This window comes from Schistocerca piceifrons, chromosome X, assembly GCF_021461385.2.
Source record: "Schistocerca piceifrons isolate TAMUIC-IGC-003096 chromosome X, iqSchPice1.1, whole genome shotgun sequence".
Taxonomy (NCBI): Eukaryota; Metazoa; Arthropoda; class Insecta; order Orthoptera; family Acrididae; genus Schistocerca; species Schistocerca piceifrons.
In genome coordinates, this window is record NC_060149.1 from 733,118,545 (window position 1) to 733,138,624 (window position 20,080).

Below are 20,080 nucleotides of genomic sequence, written 5' to 3' on the forward strand. Positions count from 1 at the left end.
ATTCGACTCAGAGTAGTGGAAGACATTACGTCTCTTGCCCTGTGGAGGAAGGCAAGGACAGTACGCTTCTCCAAAGTTAAACGACACGCTGAAACCTTTTGAATAGTGGAAGGAACGACTGTTTACGGTGAGGGCTTAATCGGTCCTAGTTCGAAGACGACACTCATGAACTAAACATATTCGGTAAATATATGAAACTGGCGCAGTGATAAAACACTGGAATCGTATTTCGGAGAATGGGGGTTCAAATACCCAACAGGCCATCCAGATTTAGGTTTTCTGTGGTTTCCCAAAATCAATATTACAAAATTGTAAATAATTATTTAATAGTATGTGTAGCCTCATTTCTTTCATGTAGTGGTCGTATTTGTGTAGTTATGTGTGAGTACGACGTATGGTGCTGTAATATCTCACACTCATAACTCCCCGAAATGGGGCACTCAGAACGAACGTGGGAGAAATATAACCACACACATTCGCTCATAGTACACTCATTCACAAATTCACACCATTAACTCCCGAAACTCGCTCACGCTATAGTTTCTTTTAGTGGAGAAATTCCTCTAGTTGTATACGACTGCATTGTAATATAGTGGCGTTGACTCAGTGTTGCTTACGTGTGAACAAACAGTCAACCAGAAAGCACATAAACCCAGTTAAAGAGGCGGCTTAAACTGATATACAACAGGAAATAAAGCAACACAGATGGTCAACTTTCTAATCTGTATGTTTTAGTGGCCGGTCTAGGGGTAGAGTCAGCAGAAATTGAGCCGTAATGCTTTCACACAACCTTACACCTCACTGCAGTTCGAGCACTGAACACGAAATTCTCCTATTTCACGAATGTTTAAATTTCATGATATATTGGCATATTTGCTCAATTATCTGTTAGGCTGGTATATAACTTCGTAGCGTTTTAGTTTTCCATGTTGTTATTCCGATTGCTAAACAAAACATTCCAGAATGAGATTTTCACTCTGCAGCGGAGTGTGCGCTGATATGAAACTTCCTGGTAGATTAAATCTTTTGATCTGCCAGGAAGTTTCATATCAGCGCACACTCCGCTGCAGAGTGAAAATCTCATTCTGGAAACATCCGCCAGGCTGTGGCTAAGCCATGTCTCCGCAGTATCCTTTCTTTCAGGAGTGCTAGTTCTGCAAGGTTCGCAGGAGAACTTCTGTAAAGTTTGGAAGGTAGGAGACGAGATACTGGCAGAAGTAAAGCTGTGAGGACCGGGCGTGAGTCGTGCTTCGGTAGCTCAGATGGTAGAGCACTTGCCCGCGAAAGGCAAAGGTCCCGAGTTCGAGTCTCGGTCGGGCACACAGTTTTAATCTGCCAGGAAGTTTCAAACAAAACATTAGTTACTGCTGTTTAAATACAGTGATGCTGTATGTGATTCTCTCTCCCACCGTCAACAAATGTTCCATTAAAACTACAGTTGTCGGTGTCATAGATGTGCATATAGATGCCCTTCTGATTTCGAAATGTAATTTGCTTAGGAAGGGAAAAAACTGTAATCTAGCGGTGCAATGGAATGAGATGCATGTAACTTAATCTCAAAATGTCTCTCAGGGCTATTTAAGTACAGTGACGCTATGTGTGTTTCTCCCTGCCACCATTAGCAAATGTCCCATTAAAACTAGAGTCTTCCATGTCATACACCTGCATATAGATTCCATTCTAATCTCGAAATGTGATTTGGTTTCGAAGAAAAAAATACCCAGTAATCCTACGGTGCACTGGAATCAGACGTGTGTAAAATATATCCAAGGCAACCGTCAGTACTATTTAACTACAGTGATTCTGTGTGGGGTACTCCCGTCCATAATTAACAAGTGTTGCATTAAAAGAACAGTCTTCTGCACCAAATACATACCATACTGGTTTTTTAAATGTACTTCCACATCACGTTCATTTACACTACACTACGGTCGCAGGTTCGAATCCTGCCTCGGGCATGGATGTGTGTGATGTCCTTAGGTTAGTTAGGGTTAAGTAGTTCTAAGTTCTAGGGGACTGATGACCTTAGGTGTTAAGTCCCACTGTGCTCAGAGCCATTTGAACCATTTTTTGAAATTCTAAGAAAATAAGCATAACGTATAGGAAAGAGAATTGTAAGAACTGGCAATTACTGCGATATTCCAGACATCTACTCCATCAGAACAGCAATTTTTAACGTCAGCCATTTCCAACTATGGTTTGATCATGGGTCTTTAGATGCCTTCTTGCTATTTCTACCTGGTATTCCTAAAGTCATTACATTGTCATCCCTGTGTAGGAGACATAGTTTCTCAGCCCTGATACAGATGAACATGAGTAATTTAGAACTTCGATAGATGCTTACGCCAACACACACATTTGAAGGTGTTCTACAGTTGGACTCCTCCTTCTACCAGGAAGCTGAGGGCTGCTAAACCATTCATAGCAGAACAAGCAGACTTGATGAATCAGAGAGATATCTATGCATCGAACAAGACAACCCCCCCCCCCCCCACACACACACAGTCCCTCTTACACAGGCACACACACATCGGACGGTGCACGCTTTGGTTGTAATCAGAAAGAGGGGTTTTTTTTTTTTTTTTTTACAGATATGTGTAGTGTAAGGTGGAAATGGTTGGTGGTGGATACAGTACCTTATGTTTGCGTGTGATTCTTAAACTCTAAAAATGTGTTTTATTACGAGGGAGAATCGTCGTAAGGTGGTGGTGGTGAGGATTTTAAGCGATCTGTTTGACTGCCCTTAATTGCTATAAAATTAATTGATTAGGGTAGTGCAAATGGGCTATTTCCCACCATTTTCGATGTCACACTTGCGCTAGCTCTCCCTTTGTCTCTAGCATTTGCCAATAGAAACGTAGTATTCTGAGATGGGATGAGAAACTCTGTCTGCATATTTGGACCGCCGGCCGAAGTGGTCGTGCGGTTAAAGGCGCTGCAGTCTGGAACCGCAAGACCGCTACGGTCGCAGGTTCGAATCCTGCCTCGGGCATGGATGTTTGTGATGTCCTTAGGTTAGTTAGGTTTAACTAGTTCTAAGTTCTAGGGGACTAATGACCTCAGCAGTTGCGTCCCATAGTGCTCAGAGCCATTTGAACCATTTTTGAGCCATATTTGGACCCGTCGGTTCATGCATGTTTTCACACAAACAGGAAATAACAACTTATGAGAGACACAGACAGGAAGCAAGACTGGAGTTTCCTAATGCTATGCTTGGGGTCATGAGATCAAATGGAGATCCCTCGTGCAGGTAGGCACGTCACCTCGATCTATGGGTTTGCGTTGAAGGTGTTACAACGTAAAGTACCACTTTAAACAGAGAGGAGTTGCCAGAATGAGACTTTCACACTGCAGCGGAGTGTGCGCTGATATGAAACTTCCTGGCAGAATAAAACTGTGTGCCGGACCGAGACTCGAACTCGGGACGTTTGCCTTTCGCGGGCAAGTTGGTCTCCCGGTTATCGAATATCAAAGTACACTGATTTCTGGTCTGTTGCCACTGGTATTTCATATCGTGAAATGTAATTAGGTCACTGAGCAATTTTCCGTGGCGAGCAAATGCTCGTGCTCAGTGGTCCGCCTGGTGCCCTGTGGCGTCCAGACGATAGACACACGCGTGGGCGACCCAAAGCAGCAGCTAGTATACCGCACTTCATCCCATTTCTCGGTGCTTACAATTACTATGTCACGGGGAGTGAGGGGGGGGGGGAGGCGGGAGGGGCGGACGTGAGCTCTACCCAGATAGGGGAGTCGTGTCTCCCACAAACTGAATAAATAAAGAATATGCAGATTGAATTGAACAATAAATTATTGACAGTGATCTGAATTTCGTGTTATGAGGGGAAGTGGGGGAGGGTAGGCTGGGGGATCCGGGAATCCGGGACCGGCTTGCCTCCACGTCCAGGAACCGATTGCGTTAATACGAAAGACTACCGTGGTGGGTTGGATCAGCTTGCCTCATATATGTCAGAAAATAAATGTTTTTAATTTTTTCCAGTCTTTTTTTTATTTCCTAAGCCACGTTCTGATTCTCTATTTCTTAGTCTATACTGCAATTATTCTTGTTCTTACACATGCCGCATGATGTAACTGTGTGCACTTTTGAACCAACTACCGTCCTTTCCGACAAACTTTGGCTTGGCTTTCGCAAGTGCCCATGGCGGTTAGTCTTACTACAACTACGAGTAGGTCACAGTCAAGCCAGACCTACTGTACACACAATCACTTCTAAGCTGATGTAACGATGTTGTATACATGGTGCTCCATTGATCGTGACCGGGCCAAATATCTCACGAAATAAGCGTAAAACGACAAAACTACAAAGAACAGAACTTGTCTACCTTGAAGAGATAAACCAGATGGCGCTATGGTTGGCCCGCTAGATGGCGCTGTCATAGGTCAAACGGATTGCGTTTTTTTTAAATAGAAACCCCCATTTTTTATTACATATTCGTGTAGTACGTAAATAAATATAAATGTTCTAGTTGGACCACTTTTTTCGCTTTGGGATAGATGGCGCTGTAATAGTCACAAACACATAAGTACGTGATATCACGTAACATTCCGCCAGTGCGGACGGTATTTGCTTCGTGATACATTGCCCGTGTTAAAACGGACCGTTTACCAACTGTGGAAAAGATCGATATCGTGTTGATGTATGGTTATTGTGGTCAAAATACCCAACGGGCGTGTGCTATGTACGCTGCTCGGAATCCTGGACGACATCAACCAAGTGCCTGGACCGTTCGCCGGATAGTTAAGTTATTTGAGGAAACAGCCTTATTTCGTGAGATATTTGGCCCGGTCACTATCAGTGGACCACCCTGTATACACTTCATAATTGACTGCAATCTCACAAAATCAGGTCCACAAAATGCACAAGGGGATGGCAACAGCCCACTACTAGTTAACACGTAGAGCAGGAGTTACGCACCGCTCCTCATCTTATAATATAGTCCATCACGTAGATAACGAGTCACATACTGCCCGCCATCATCTTATAGACGCTTTACAAGACTACACTGGCCCATACATGCAACCCAGACTCAAATTAAGAAGGCTGTCAAAAACTATTTTACTGATTTATACACCACTTAAAATGAAGCAATAATAAACTACATACAACTCGCAGTATCAGCCATACCAAACATAATCACAGAACGACACACCGAGATACATTAGATCTGTTAACAGTCGAGCACTTGTACGATAACGTTAAGTACTCGCCATGAAACAAGTCAAAGGTAGAGTTGTATAAGAAATATACACATATTATGAAAGACGAGCTTACTAGTATCTATAATGACCTGCTAAGAGGTTGTTAAATGCCAATGCAGTTCATAGAGATGATAACTGTCAAGTGTGCTGCACTAAAAATAAGCTGGTAGAATTGTAGAGGAGTCAATGGCAGGGTGAAAAATAACTTTTTTTTCTACTGGAAGTCGCGATTTTCTTTCTTATATACGGACAACATAGCAATGGCTACATTAGTAATACCATAGTGATTTATAGGCACAGTAAGAAAAAGCAGTACACAGAGGAAGTGACTGCAATTTACAACAGGAGCTGTGGGGCTCTAATGTAAACATTACACGAAAAGGGAGCTGACACCTCGTATATGTAGTTTACGTGTACTTTAATAGAAGAGTATGTAAACATTTTAGGGTCGTTTTAATATATACAGGGTGATCAGAAACACTCTGAAAAGCTTGTGAGAATGTTGCACGGTAAGGTAGCAATTATCGTTAAGAAAAAAATTCTATACATTGCTAGCTAACTTGCACTGAAGTTAGCCAATCAGGCCATTGTATGCGCAAATGAGAGAGGCCCGCCAGATACAATTAGTCAGTTGTTATCAGGGTGTAGATGATAGCGCACGAGACTGCTCAGCTTTTGGCTCGGTTTCAATCCTCACTACCGTCCCATATCCAAATTTTGTATCGCTCTCTTGTTCAGTTCGAGGAAAAAAAACGAAAACACGTTTGGCGACACTGCCTCAGGCGGGCTACTTGAATTTGCGCGCAACGGTCTGACTGGTTGACTTCAATGCTAATTAACTCGGAAATGGAGCAACGTATTAAGTATTTTCTTAAAAATTATTTCTCAGCACAGTCTGCCATGCAACACTCTCACAAGCTTTTCAGGCTCTTTCTCGCCACTCTGTATATCGCAGAGATGGATCATATGTAAGAAAAAGGAGGTATGGTTATTACAGCCCTATGTGTTGGTTACTGTTCAGGAGTTTCATCTTCTTAAAGTCTTCTACCAGATCGCGGGGAACCCTACACAGGAAAAACATTCCTAGGGATATGTTGAGGTGCTGGAATGTTGATAACATTTCGTTCCTGTAAACATCCCAGACGATTAATGTGGCGGAAAATTCCAGTTATAAGTTTAGAACGTCTGCCGTCTGGCAGTCATTCCTTCCATACAGCGGCCAGGCCAAATGCTGCCTCTGACCCGTGGTGTAATGACTGGAAGTCGTTTAGCTACTCCTGGCGTGGGATAGGGCGCTCAGTGTTAAAGTGACAGGTGCGTTTTGTTTACGTAAGAGTCGTGAATCATTGCTTTCGTACCCGCTCAGTCCCACTACTAACTGTCTGTGTAACTTCTGCAAGGAATGCAGACGAATGGTAGCACTTTAAAAGACTGTCCATTTTTCCAAGCAAACTCTATGCTTGACCCATTTTTTACCCGCCTGAATCAGATAATTCGTTGTAGGTATGCTTACGTTTCGTTAATATATGCTACATGGGTACAGCCAACGGAAGTTGTTACAGTTTAACTTGACATTTAAACGTTGAGGTCTCTGACAATATTTCTTCCTTGTCCTCTACGTCAGACAAAAACAAAAACAATGGCGAACTAGGTACTGCAAAGCCATCTTAAAGTCCCTAGGTTTATTTGTGGTAGAGACCTACGAAGATATTTTCTCCGACCTCATTTGTGTCCAGAAAGAAATTCCTCGTCCGAATATTCTTTGCTATTTGCTAAATGTAACACATACATCAAAGGTATGATGATGCCAGTAATTACTGAAACTTCGGTGCGTTACATATGTTCGCATTTCTGTAGCCAGAGTCCCTAATGCACGCTAGTGGCACTCGACCCGCTTGAAAGAGTTTCCAAAGGAGGTTGTGGTAAAAGTTTTACCACCAGCCTTTGGACGGCGTGATCACCAGACCTTACATTAGTTTTCTTGTTTAAGCACAAAACCTCTCCATAGTGTTCAATGAAGAGAGGTTATGCAGCTATACTCGGTTGACGGCTCCTATTAAAACATAAAAACAACTCATCGATGAGCAACCACTCATTATACACAGAGTGACGAAAAAGTGAAGAACCCAGAACACATGCTCAGATGTCACCCACACCACCGGTGAATATGTAAATAATCCGAGTTACAGTTCTCTATGACGGGTACAACGGCCGCGAGAGTGCACTAGCGTTGTTCGCGTTTATTGTTAGTGCCAGGATTGACAGTGCACATTGGTATATAATGGGCGTGAAAAGCGTCAGATGTTGAGTGATCACTGTGAAGGAACTGGGAGTGCCGTGTAGTTGTGTCAGACAACGCTATCACCACCTAACACAGTTTGAAAGGTTCCTCATCTTGGGTCTCCATTTTTCCGGCTGTTCAAATAATCCAGTATCCAAAGCTGTGGGGCATTCGAAAGTGACTGTGACCTCATGTCGGAATGCATGGGAATGTGAGGGTAGGCATACCGTCGATAAAAGGTCAGCAGCAGCCAGACTACGGAATTAACGTTCCATAGATCTAGGCTGCCAGTGGTGCTATGAGCGAGAAGCGTGCACTCTTAATGAATGACGACACATTGTGTTCAATGATCAACCACGATTCTGTATTACCCTGGATGACGTTCTTCGGCGAGTGTGGCGGTGACCAGCCGAAAGATCCCTTTCTTCCAGAGTTTTGCAGAGGCACAGCGGTGGTACTCCTGGCATCATGGTGTGAGGAGACATCGGGTAAGACTTCAGGTCATGGCTAGTGATTGCGGGAATTCTGACAGCAGAATGGTGGGTACAGACAGCCTGTGTTCTCCTGTGTTCCCTCTCAAGCGACAGTAAAGTGGTGCCATTTTTCAACGGGACAGTGCTCGACTAGACGTGCTATCTGCGTGATGGAGATGATGTCTCATGCTCCAGCTCTCGGGTGTGATAAGAGCGTGTCTACAAACAGGCAAGTTCAGTGTTTAACCTTTTCTGTGTTTCCAATGTAGTATATTTATCAAATAGTCCGCAGCTCGTGGTCTTGCGGTAGCGTTCTCGCTTCCCGCGCACAGGGTCCCGGGTTCGATTCCCGGCAGGGTCAGGGATTTTCTCTGTCTCGTGATGACTGGGTGTTGTGTGTCTTTCATCATCATTTCATCATCATTGACTCGCAAGTCGCCGGAAGGGCGTCAACTAAAAAGGACTTGCAATGCGCCGGCCGAACTTCCCCGCATGGGGCCTCCCGGCCAACAATGCCACACGATCATTTAATTTCATTTATCAAATTTCGTGCGTGTTTCTCTGTTTTAGGAGGGTTAAACTCGCGTTTTTGTAAGGGTAATTTTATTCAGTCTTTAGCTCAATAGATACTCACTGAACAACGCATCAGCGTCTATTGGTGACACATCAGGAGGGTAGCAAGTTGCACATCAAGGGTTGTCTGCTTTCATAGTTACTTCGTCAGTTTGTCTTGCTAGGATGTGTGAATGCTGTGTGCAGACACATGAGGAGCTGGCCGCAGTTCGCGAACAGCTCAACGTGCTGCTGGCTTCAGTCAGTCACCTTCAGTCTCCCTGCCTCATGGTGTAGCGGTGGCGGAGGATCTGGCGCGTCACATGGGACATCTCATGTGTTACTTGTTTGGACAAGGGGCTCTGATTCTGAGGCACGTTATAGTGCACACGACGCGGTGGACCCACCTTCACAGCAGAGTGAGTGGCGGGTGGTTACGCGCTCGCATCGCTCGAGGTGGAAACTGGCTGCCTGTCCCCGCCCATTCACCCTGTGAGTGGACAGCTGGCCGCTCCTTCAGCAAGGTCCGAACAGGCATACGGGGAAGGGGGGAGGGGGGGAGGGGAGGGGATTAATGGTTATTGGAAGCTACAATGTTAGGCGTGTTATGGAGCCCGTTAGGCAGATAGCATTAAGGGCTGGAAAGAATGTCAATGTGCACTCGATATGTCTGCCGCGGTGCTTCATCCGAGATAGGGAGGCGACCTTGCCGGTGGCTATCGAGCGTGCAGACTGCAGTCGTCTGCAAGTTGTGGCTCACTTTGGCACCAACGACGCCTGTCGCATAGTTTGTGAGGCGCTCCACAGTTTGTACAGGCAGCTGGCGGAGGTGGTGAAGACTGCAGGGCTCGCCCACCGGGTGCAAGCAGAGCTCGTAATTATCGAGCATCGTTCCCAGAGTTGATCGGAGTCCTTTGGTTTGGAGCCGAGTGGAGGGTCTCAACAAAGGCTTCGTCGACTCTGTGACGGTCTGGCTGTAGATTTGTGGACCTGCGTTATCGAGTGGGTATTTGTAGGACTCCCCTTGATAGGTCAGGGGTGTACTACACGTAGCAGAGCACTTGCGGAGTGAACATGAGGGTTTTTTTGGGCTAGGCGGTAGTTTGAGGTGTTCTGATGAACACTCGGTAGTCGATTCACAGGAAGGGATGTCAAATGGCGTTCAGAACGAGGAGACTTCGACTGTCACAATTTTATCAGTAAACCGCTGAAGTATTCGTAATAAAGTTTCCGAATTTACTGCCCTCCAAGAAAGATCTCGCGCTCAAATTGAACGTGAGGCTGAGAGCTGGCTGAAATCCAAAGTGGAAAGCTCTGAGATATTTAGCGATGGATGAACGCACATCGGAGAGACAAGTTAGAGGTCATAGGAGGGGGAGTGTTCAGTGCAATTAACAAAAGTATTGTCTCTAATGAGGTCGAAGTTGAGTGTGACTGTGATGTCGTCTAGTCGCGTATAACGGATGTAGGTGAAACAAAGTTGATTGTTGGATGTTTTTACTTGCCACCCGATTCCGCTGTGCAAGTTCTAGAGTCATTCGAAGAAATTTTACAGTCAATAGCGCGTAAATACCCAGATTCAGTACTAGTTGGAGGCGACTTTAACCTGTCGAGTATAGACTGGGATGTTTATGGATTCATTGTGGGGGGTACAGACAGACAGTGATGCGAAATTCTTTTGAACACGATTTCTAAAATTTGTCTTGAGCAACTAGCTCGGCAGCTCACACGCAATGGAAATATCTTAGACCATGTAGCTACAAACTGGCCGGACCTTATCGAGAATGTCAGGATAGAAACGGGGATTAGCGATCATGATGTCATTATTGCAACTATGATTACTAAAGTTAATAAATCAGTCAAGAAGGCTAGGAGAGTGTTTCTGTTAGATAGAGCAGATAAGCAGTTATTAACATCTTACTTAGACAGTGAATTGGCATCACTTAGTACCAGTAAGATGGATGTAGAGGATTTATGGGCAAAGTTTAAGTAGATCGTAAATCGTAGTCTGGAGAGTTACGTGCCTACTAAGTGGATAAAGGAGAGAATAGACCCACCATCGTTTTATAACGAAATTCGTAAGTTACTGAGAAAGCAAAGGTTGTTGTACCATAAGTTCAAAAGGGGACACACAAAAGACGACAAGCGAAGGTTAGTAGGCATTGGTGCGTCTGTGAAAAGTTCTATGCGCCTAACATACAACATCTACCACCGTCTCACGTTGCAAAAGATCTGACAGAGAACCCGAGAAAATTTTGTTCGTACGTAAAATCGCTAAGTGGGTCTAAGGCTTCCATTCAGTCCCTTGTTAGCCTTGGTGTGGCACTTGAAGATAGCAAAACGAAAGCCGAAGTTTTAAATTTCACCTTAAGAAATCGTTCACGCAGGATAACGGTACAAACGTACTGTCATTTGACTTCCGTGTGGATGACATACAAATAAGCATACCTGGCGTGGAGAAGCAACTTAAAGATTTGAATACAAACAAATCTGCAGGTCCGGATGGAATCCCAGTTCCATTTTGCAAAGAGAACTGTACGGCATTGGCCCCTTAACTAGCTTGCATTTATCGTGAAATACTCGCCCGGCACAAAGTCCCAAGTGACTGGAAAAAATCGCTGATAACTTCAGTATGTAAGAAAGGTAAAAGAACAGATCCGCAAAATTATAGAACAATATTCCTAACTTCTGTTTGCTACAGAATCTTTGAACATGTTCTGTGTACGAACAGAATAAACTTTCTTGAGGCTAAGCAACTGATGTCCACGAATCAGCTTGGTTTTAGAAAGCATCGCTCGTGCAGAACTCAGCTTGCTCTTTTCTCACACGATATACTGAGAACTATAGGTGAAGGGCAACAGGCAGATTCCATATTTCTAGATATCCGGAAACCATTTGAAACTGTGCCCCATTCCAGGCTGTTACCGAAGGTACGAGCATTTGGAATAACTTCAAAAATATGTGAGTGGCTCGAAGACATCTTAAATAAGAGAATCCAGTATGTTGCCCTCGACGGCGAGTGTTCATCAGAGATAAGGGTATCGTCATGAGTGCCCCAAGGAAGTATGATAGGACCGCTGTTGTTCCATTTAGACATAAATGATTTGACAGACAGGGTGGGCAGCAGTTTGCGGTTGTTTGCTGATGATGCTGTGGTGTACGGTAATGTGTCGAAGTTGAGTGTCCGTAGGAAGTTACAAGACGGCTTAGACAAAATTTCCAGTTTGCGTGATAAATGGCAACTAGCTCTCTAAACGTGGAAAAGTGTAAGTTAATGCGGAAGAGTAGGAAGAACAAACCTGTAATGTTCGAATACAGTATTACTGGTGTCCAGCTTGAGACAGAGAAGATTTAACTACTATTACATCTATGCTCTTCTACAGATTTCCCGAAGAAGGAATGACGCAGCTGGAAGACTTCGTATAAACGAGATATAGCTATCTGCACCTTTTAGGAACATTACTTCGCCTTCTTGAAGGTTATCTGTTATTTTTTTCTGCCACCTTTGCTATTGGTCTCCAGCATGGATACGATGATGATGATGATGATGATGATGATTTGGTTTGTGGAGTGCTCAACTGCGCGTTATCAGCACCCGTACAAATTCCCAACCTTTGCTCGTCCAATTTCGCCACTTCCTTGAATGAGGATGAAATGATGAGGACAACATAAACAGCCAGTCATCTCGAGGCAGGTGAAAATCCCTGATCGAACCCGGGACCCCGTGCTCGGGAAGCGAGAAAGCGTACGCGAGACCACGAGCTGCGAACTCCAGCATGGATACGTTTACATATGAGAAATATGTAAACTTTTTACTTTACGGCGGAAACTCGCTCCCACATCGAGCTGAATACGAGTGATGAATGAGCATCTCCGTTGCGTTTTCGTCCTTATTAAACGAACCCGTGTCGAAACGTGCTATTCTTCCTTCGATTATGCCTATTTCCTCTATGAATACTAACTCACAAGGGTCCTGGACTGAGGAAAAACTGACCAGGGTTTTCCAGTGAATCTCAGTCTGACGTCAGCTTCTCCAACGATTAGTTTTCCGTAGTGGTTTCACATTAAATCCTCCAACAAATACTCGGAGATATTTAATAGGTGCGCCCGCTTCCAGTGATTCTTTGGCGATTGTATAATCATAAAACAACGAGTTTCTGTTCCTAATTAAACGCGTTACTTTACAATAGTTGATGTTAAGCGTGAACTATCAATAACTGTAACAAGCATCAACCCTCTGCAGCTCTTGCTGTACTTCGATTTAATCTTCTACCGTCAAACCGCGCCACAGTCTCAAGAAGCTTTCGGCGCTATTCACTCAGTCATTCGCATTAATTTCTAACAATAATTGTACTATAACACTCTCTTCGGGTAGATCTGAAGGTACCTTTGCATCTGGAGTTTCTTTCTGACGAAAACTATATGGCGTGTTTCGTTTTACAGAAAATCTACTGACAAATCACAGAGCTGTCCTGCTATTTAGAACTATCTTATTTTCTTCATAACGAGACAGCAGAAAGAAAAACTTCATGGGATGCCTTTCTGAAGTCAAAGAAAACGTCACAAACATGGGTACCGGTATGTACGACCTTCTTCGTCTCATGGACGAACAGACCGAGATGATCTTCACAAAATCTACGATAGCCTGTTGCTGCAACAGGAGCAAGTTCTTTCGCATACTACAAGCAGAATCTTATAGAGATGTTAATTTATTTTATTTTTCCTTTACTTCACGTCATGGTCACAAAGTTCTTTTTTTTATCAGAATACCGGTTTTGGTCTATAATGACTATCTTCAGATCTGTTTTATAAAAACATGTCCATATATACTGGAGCCATAGTGTTTTTATAAGACAAATCTGAAGATGGTCATTATAGAGCGAAACCGGTAGTCTGATGACAAAAACTGTGTGACAATAGACGTGAAATAAAGGAAATTTACTCTATATTCGGGTCACTGTTCAATTCCCGACCATGTCGCAGCTTGTGAAATTGATTTTATGTCCCCTAGGCACTTACATTGATATGATTATTATGTTCTTCAGAAAATGTAAAAGCACAACCATAATGCTACACTATGTGATCAAAAGTATCCGGACACCTGTCTAAAAATAACTTACAAGTTCGTGGCGCCCTCCATTGGTAAAGCTGGAATACAATATGATGTTGGCCCATCCTTAGCCTTGATGACAGCTTCCACTCTCGCAGGCATACGTTCAATCAGGTTCAAATGGCTCTGAGCACTATGGGACTTAACATCTGAAGTCACCAGTCCCCTAGAATTTAGAACTACTTAAACCTAACTAACCTAAGGACATCACACGCATCCATGCCCGAGGCAGGATTCAAACCTGCGGCCGTAGCAGTCGCGCGGTTCAGGACTGAAGAGCCTAGAACCACTCGGTTACCGCGGCCGGCAGTTCAATCAGGTGCTGGAAGGCTTCTTGGGCAACCGCAGCCCATTATTCTCAGAGTGCTGCACTGGGGAGGCGTATCGATGTCGGTCGGTGAGGCCTGGCACGAAGTCGGTGTTCCAAAATATCCCAAAGGAGTTCTGTAGGATTCAAGTCAGGACTCTATGCAGACTAGTCCATTACAGGGATGTTATTGTCGTGTAACCACTCCGCCACAGGTCGTGCATTATGAACAGGTGCTCGGTCGTGTTAAAATATGCAGTCACCATCCCAGAATTTCTCTTCGACAGTGGGAAGCAAGGAGGTGCTTCAAACATCAATGTAGGCCTGTGCTGTGATAGTGGCATCCAAAACAAGAAGGGGTGCAAGCCTCCTCCATGAAAAACACTACCACACTGTAACACCACCGCCACCGAATTTTACTGTTGGCACTACGCATGCTGGCAGATGACGTTCACCGGGCATTCGACATACCTACACCTTGCCATCGGATCGCTACATTGAGTGCCGTGATTCGTCACTCCACACAAAGTTTTTCCACTGTACAATCGTCCAATTCTTACGCTCCTTACACCAAGTGAGGCGTCGTTTGGCATTTACCGGCGTGATGTGTGGTTTATGAGCAGCCACTCGACTATGAAATCCAAATTTTGTCACCTCCTGCCTAACTGTCATAATACTTGCAGTGGATCCTGATGCAGTTTGGAATTCCTGCGTGATGGTCTGGATAGATACCTGCCTATTACACATTACGACCCTCTACAACTGTCGGCGGTCTCTGTCAGTTAACAGACGAGGTCGACCTGTACGCTTTTTTACTGTACGTGTCCCTTCACTTTTCAACTTCACTGTCACATGGGAAACAGTGGATCTAGGGATGTTTAGGAATGTGGAAATATCGCGTACAGACGTATGACACCTGTGACTCTCTCTCACCTGACCACGTTCCAAGTCCGTGAGTTCCGCAGAGCACCCCATTCTGCTCTCTCACGATGTCTAATGACTACTGACGTAACTGATGTGGAGTACCTGGCAGTTGGTGGCAGCACAATGCCCCTAATATGAAAAACATATGTTGTTGGGGGTATCCGGATACTCTTGACCACATAGCGTGTCTTCCTCAAACAGTTTTGAAAAACAGATTTTAGTAGTTTGACCCTCTCTGATGATGATGATGATGTGTTGGTGTTGGCGCACGACAGAAAAGTCTTTTGTGCCTGTACTAAAATATCATGAGACAAATATGGTCAAAGGGCGCAAGATGATTAAAATTGTAACTGCAAAGAAAAACAGAATTAATTATCTAAGAACACACACACACACACACACACACACACACACACACACAGACAGACAGACAGACAGACAGACAGACAGAGAGAGAGAGAAAGAGAGAGAGAGAGAAAACAGCAAAAAATACGTATGTTTTCAGAGTGAAAACGTACAGTAAAAACGAAAACGGAAGGGTAAAAGGAAGGGAAAGAAATAAGACACAGCAGATAGCTGCGGCTAGTCGACAGCTGAAACGGAAAGGATGAGCCAGCCACACTGCAACACACTAAAATGTCCACCCTAAAAGCTTAGGCATAAGTCCAGACATATCACAAGCCTTAAGACCTTCACCACGCTGGTTTCGTCATCATCTCAACCATAGCGCACTCAGTAAAAATGTGGCGTACAGTGACTTGTACACCACAGTCATCGCAGGCTGGGGGCTCCGCTCGCTACGTAGGAAGCCATGTACTAGATGACATTGTCGTGTTCGGAGGTGTGTCGGGGACACGTCATTCCTCCTAAGTGACTGGCGTGAGGTTCGCCATGGTCGGAAAATTGATTTCACCTACCGTAGCATTTTGTGCCGCACTGACAGCCACTGCTCCCCCTCTCTGACGCAACAGTGAAATGACAACCTGTAGGGGAATGGAGCACTGCGTATTGTCACATTCCGTGCAAGATTCCTTGATGGCTCGGGCTACTTGTTCATTTCCTCAAGTTCTCACTTCTCAATCATACCTAGAAGAATGATACCTCCTTCCCTCGCCATTGAAGGAATCGCAGTTGGTTATGTATCAGCTGGGCCAGTTTCTTTGCTGGGTACATGATGTGCTACAACCATTGAAGGGCACTGAATGAATCGGAAAAGATGACAAATTGCTCGCCCTGAGGCCACATCAGCCACTCGAGTGCCTTTCAGGAGTGTACTCACGGGAAGGCGAACATTGACGAAACGGTCGGGAGGACGACGGTTCAATCCCGCCTCCGGCCATCCTGATTTAGGTTTTCCGTGATTTCCCTAAATCACTCCAGGCAAATGCCGGGATGGTTCCTCTGAAAGGGCACGGCCGAATTCCTTCCCCATCCTTCCATAATTCGATGAGACCGATGACCACGCTGTCTGGTCTCCTTCCCCAAACAACCAACCAACAGCCCCAAAAGACGGTATCAACCTGTGTAACTAGCACGATTTCGACTTTCAGTTTTGTTGAACACTTTATGCATAGCTCTCCTTTCGCTCATTCTGGCTTCTTTCTGTTTCCCTACACTCAATTTGGTTTCCTTTTGTTTTTCTTTGTCTACATCTACATCCGCGTGATCACTCTGCTATTCACAATAAAGTATCTGGCAGAGGGTTCATTGAACCACCTTCATGCTGTCTCTCGAACAGCGCGCGGGACAAACGAGCACTTATTTGCCACAATGCATTGACTATATTTACGTCCGTACGAATTTCTCTTGGCTTATGGACCTGCTTTCAACTACAGGTGTTGAGCCACATCAGATCTTTCCCAATCCCCACACCTTTGCTCGGCATATATCCGTCTAAATCTCAAACCTGCTTCTTATCACACTAAGTATTCAGAAATATCTTTCTGCCTTTCTTAATATTGCTACTGACATCTGTCGTCACTGGAACTATAATGGGGTTATTTCTGTGATACACATTCCAATCGCAGTTTAAAAACTAGTTGCTATTCATTCCTAATTTATGAACCTTCTGTTCCAGTACTACGCGAGCATTATTAACCATTCTAAGCGAGACTGGTTCAACGACAATTTGCACGGATGATCCTGCTCTGAATTAGACTCCACTAACATATTTCTCCAGTCCATTATGACAAATTCTAGCTTTAGTAATTAATTTGGTTAATATTAATATCTCCCCGGAAGCAGTGCGTAGTTTCTTATCTTGCCTCTAGAGGGGCTTCTCTGTTACAGATGACTCCACGTCCACGTTAAACGCCGGCCGGGGTTGCCGAGTGGTTCTAGGCGCTACAGTCTGGAACCGAGCGACCGCAACGATCGCAGGTTCGAATCCTGCCTCGGGCATGGATGTGTGTGATGTCCTTAGGTTAGTTAGGTTTAAGTAGTTCTAAGTTCTAGGGAACTGATGACCTTAGAAGTAAAGTCCCATAGTGCTCAGAGCCATTTGAACCATCCACGTTAAACGTTCACCACTACCCTAGTTTCTGACTTATAAAGAGGGATGCTCCAATTCTACGCCCGATAGCGATGGTAGAAAAATCTGCACCCTAGATCATCACTGTACTATTATAGCCTTTAGTTTAAGCCTTACATCCGGCTCGGAACCAGTGGACCGCGATCTTGGCAGTGCCACTGAATGCAGAAGCAACGACGTGAGCCACGACTTGCGGCTGACTGCATAAAGTGCGCTCTGTAATCGTCAGCAGAGTTTCCTCCACATCACGGACGGAGAATCTCCGGCAAACATGCCGAGTGAACAGTCCTCTTCCTTCCCGACCTGCACTGTGTATCCCTAAGGGGCTCCATCAGCCGCCTAACTTTGAATCTCCCAGTGACCGGAACCTTCACCGACGGCACTTCTCCGGACTTTTCACGGAGATCGGCCCTACTCCTGACACACAAGACGTCCAGTGCTGACACAGATTTACTCTCAGTAATGGACATTTGCACTCCTTATCTACATCTTCGTACGTTCAGCTATAAAACCAGAAATACACGAACTAACAGTTTAACTTTTGTTGCCACGCTGCTCCAGCCTCATAAAAAATTGGATCCGTCGTAAAATTAGCAGCGGCCACTAATTATAAGTGAGTCACGTGACTGTCTCACTTTGTAAAGATAAAAATACATTACAAAATCAGATAAAGCTAAGGTAACTACACTGAAGCGCCAAAGAACCTGGATAGGCATGCGTTTTCAAATACAGAGATGTGTAAACAGGCAGAGCCGGCCGCGGTGGTCTTGCGGTTCTAGGCGGGACTGCTACGGTCCCAGGTTCGAATCCTGCCTCGGGCATGGATGTATGTGATGTCTTTAGGTAAGTTAGGTTTAAGTAGTTCTAAGTTCTAGGGGACTGATGACCTAAGATGTTAAGTCCCATAGTGCTCAGAGCCATTTTTTGTAAACAGGCAGAATATAGCGCAGCGGTCGGCAACGCATGTATTAGACAACAAGTGTCTGGTGCAGTTGTTAGATCGGTTACTGCTGCTACAATGGCAGGTTACCAAGATTTACGTGAGTTTGAACGTGGTCTTATTGTCGGTGCACGAGCGATGAGACACAACATCTCCGAGGTAGAGATGAAGTGGGAATTTTCCCGTACGACCATTTCACGAGTGTACCGTGAACGTCAGGAACGTGGTTAAACATCAAATCTCCGACATCGCTGCGGCCGAAAAAGATCCTGCAGAAATGGGACCAATGACAACTGAAGAAAATCGATCAACGTGACAGAAGTGCAATAAATTGTCGCAGATTTCAGCGTGCGAACCATTCAACGAAACATCATCGATACGGACTTTTGGAGTCGAAGGCACACTCGTGTACCCTTCACGAGTGCACGACACAAAGCTTTACACCTCGCCTGGGCCCGTCAACACCGACATTGGACTGTTCATGAGTGGCAACATGTTACCTGATCGGACGAGTCTCGTTTCAAACTGTGTCGAGCAGACGGACTTGTACGGGTATGGAGACAACTTCATGAATCCATGGACCCAGCATGACAGCAGGCGACTGTTAAACTTTGTGGAGGCTCTGTAATGGTGTGGGGCGTGTGCAGTTGGAGTGATATGCGACCCCTGATACGTCTAGATAGGTCTCTGACAGATGAGACGTACGTAAGCATCCTGTCTGATCACCTGCATACATTCATGTCTATTGTGCATTCCGACGGACTTGGGCAATTCCAGCAGGACAATTTTACACCCAACACGACGGGAATTGCTACAGAATGGCTCCAGGAACACTCTTCTGAGCTTAAACAATTCCGCTGGCCATCAAACTCCTCAGACATGAACATTATTGAGCATATCTGGGATGAAACTTCCTGACAGATTAAAACTGTGTTCCAGGCCGAGACTCGAACTCGGGACCTTTGCCTTTCGCGGGCAAGTGCTCTACCAACTGAGCTACCCAAGCACGACTCACAGCTTTACTTCTGCCAGTACCTCGTCTTCTACCTTCCAAACTGTGAGGACGGGGCGTGAGTCGTGCTTGGGTAGCTCAGTTGATAGAGCAGTTGCCCGCGAAAGGCAAAGGTCCCGAGTTCGAGTCTCGGCCTGGCACACAGTTTTAATCTGTCAGGAAGTTTCATATCAGCGCACACTCCGCTGCAGAGTGAAAATCTCATTCCCATATCTGGGATGCCTTGCAACGTGCTGTTCAGAAAATATCTCCACACCCTCCTACTCTTACGGATTTATGGACAGCAGAGAAGGATTCATGGTGTCCATTCCCTCCAGCACTACTTCAGACATTAGTCGAGTCCACGCCACTTTGTGTTGCGACACTTCTGCGTGCTCGCGGGGGCCCTACATGATATTAGGCAAGTGTACCAGTTTCTTTGGCTCTTCAGTGTATGACAAATTTCGCAAACAATTACTGCAATGAAAGCATTATTCTCCAGCTATTATTAACGAACAGTTAGTAATAATTTCCACAGCAGAAACGAATAATTCAACTAAACGAAACTAAACGGTATTTACTACCAAAGTCCAGATGTTGCTGGCGGCTGCTCGCTTATCTAAGAGAGCACTACTAGTGCATTGCTAATAACTCCACAGCATATATGGGAAGCTCAGAAATGGATAAATTATGGCTGAGCGGAACATGACGTGCTGTTTGGCTTCCATAATCAATGAAATTTAAACTTCAACTTA

At 44.9% G+C, this 20,080-nt stretch overlaps 1 non-coding gene across 1 annotated transcript; it reads right to left on the reverse strand.

Moving 5' to 3' along the window:
* Window positions 1-19,265: 19,265 nt before the first annotated feature.
* Trnas-cga lies at window positions 19,266-19,340 on the reverse strand. The gene has a single exon. It is a non-coding gene; the product is annotated as a tRNA-Ser (tRNA).
* Between the last annotated feature and the right edge of the window lie 740 nt (window positions 19,341-20,080).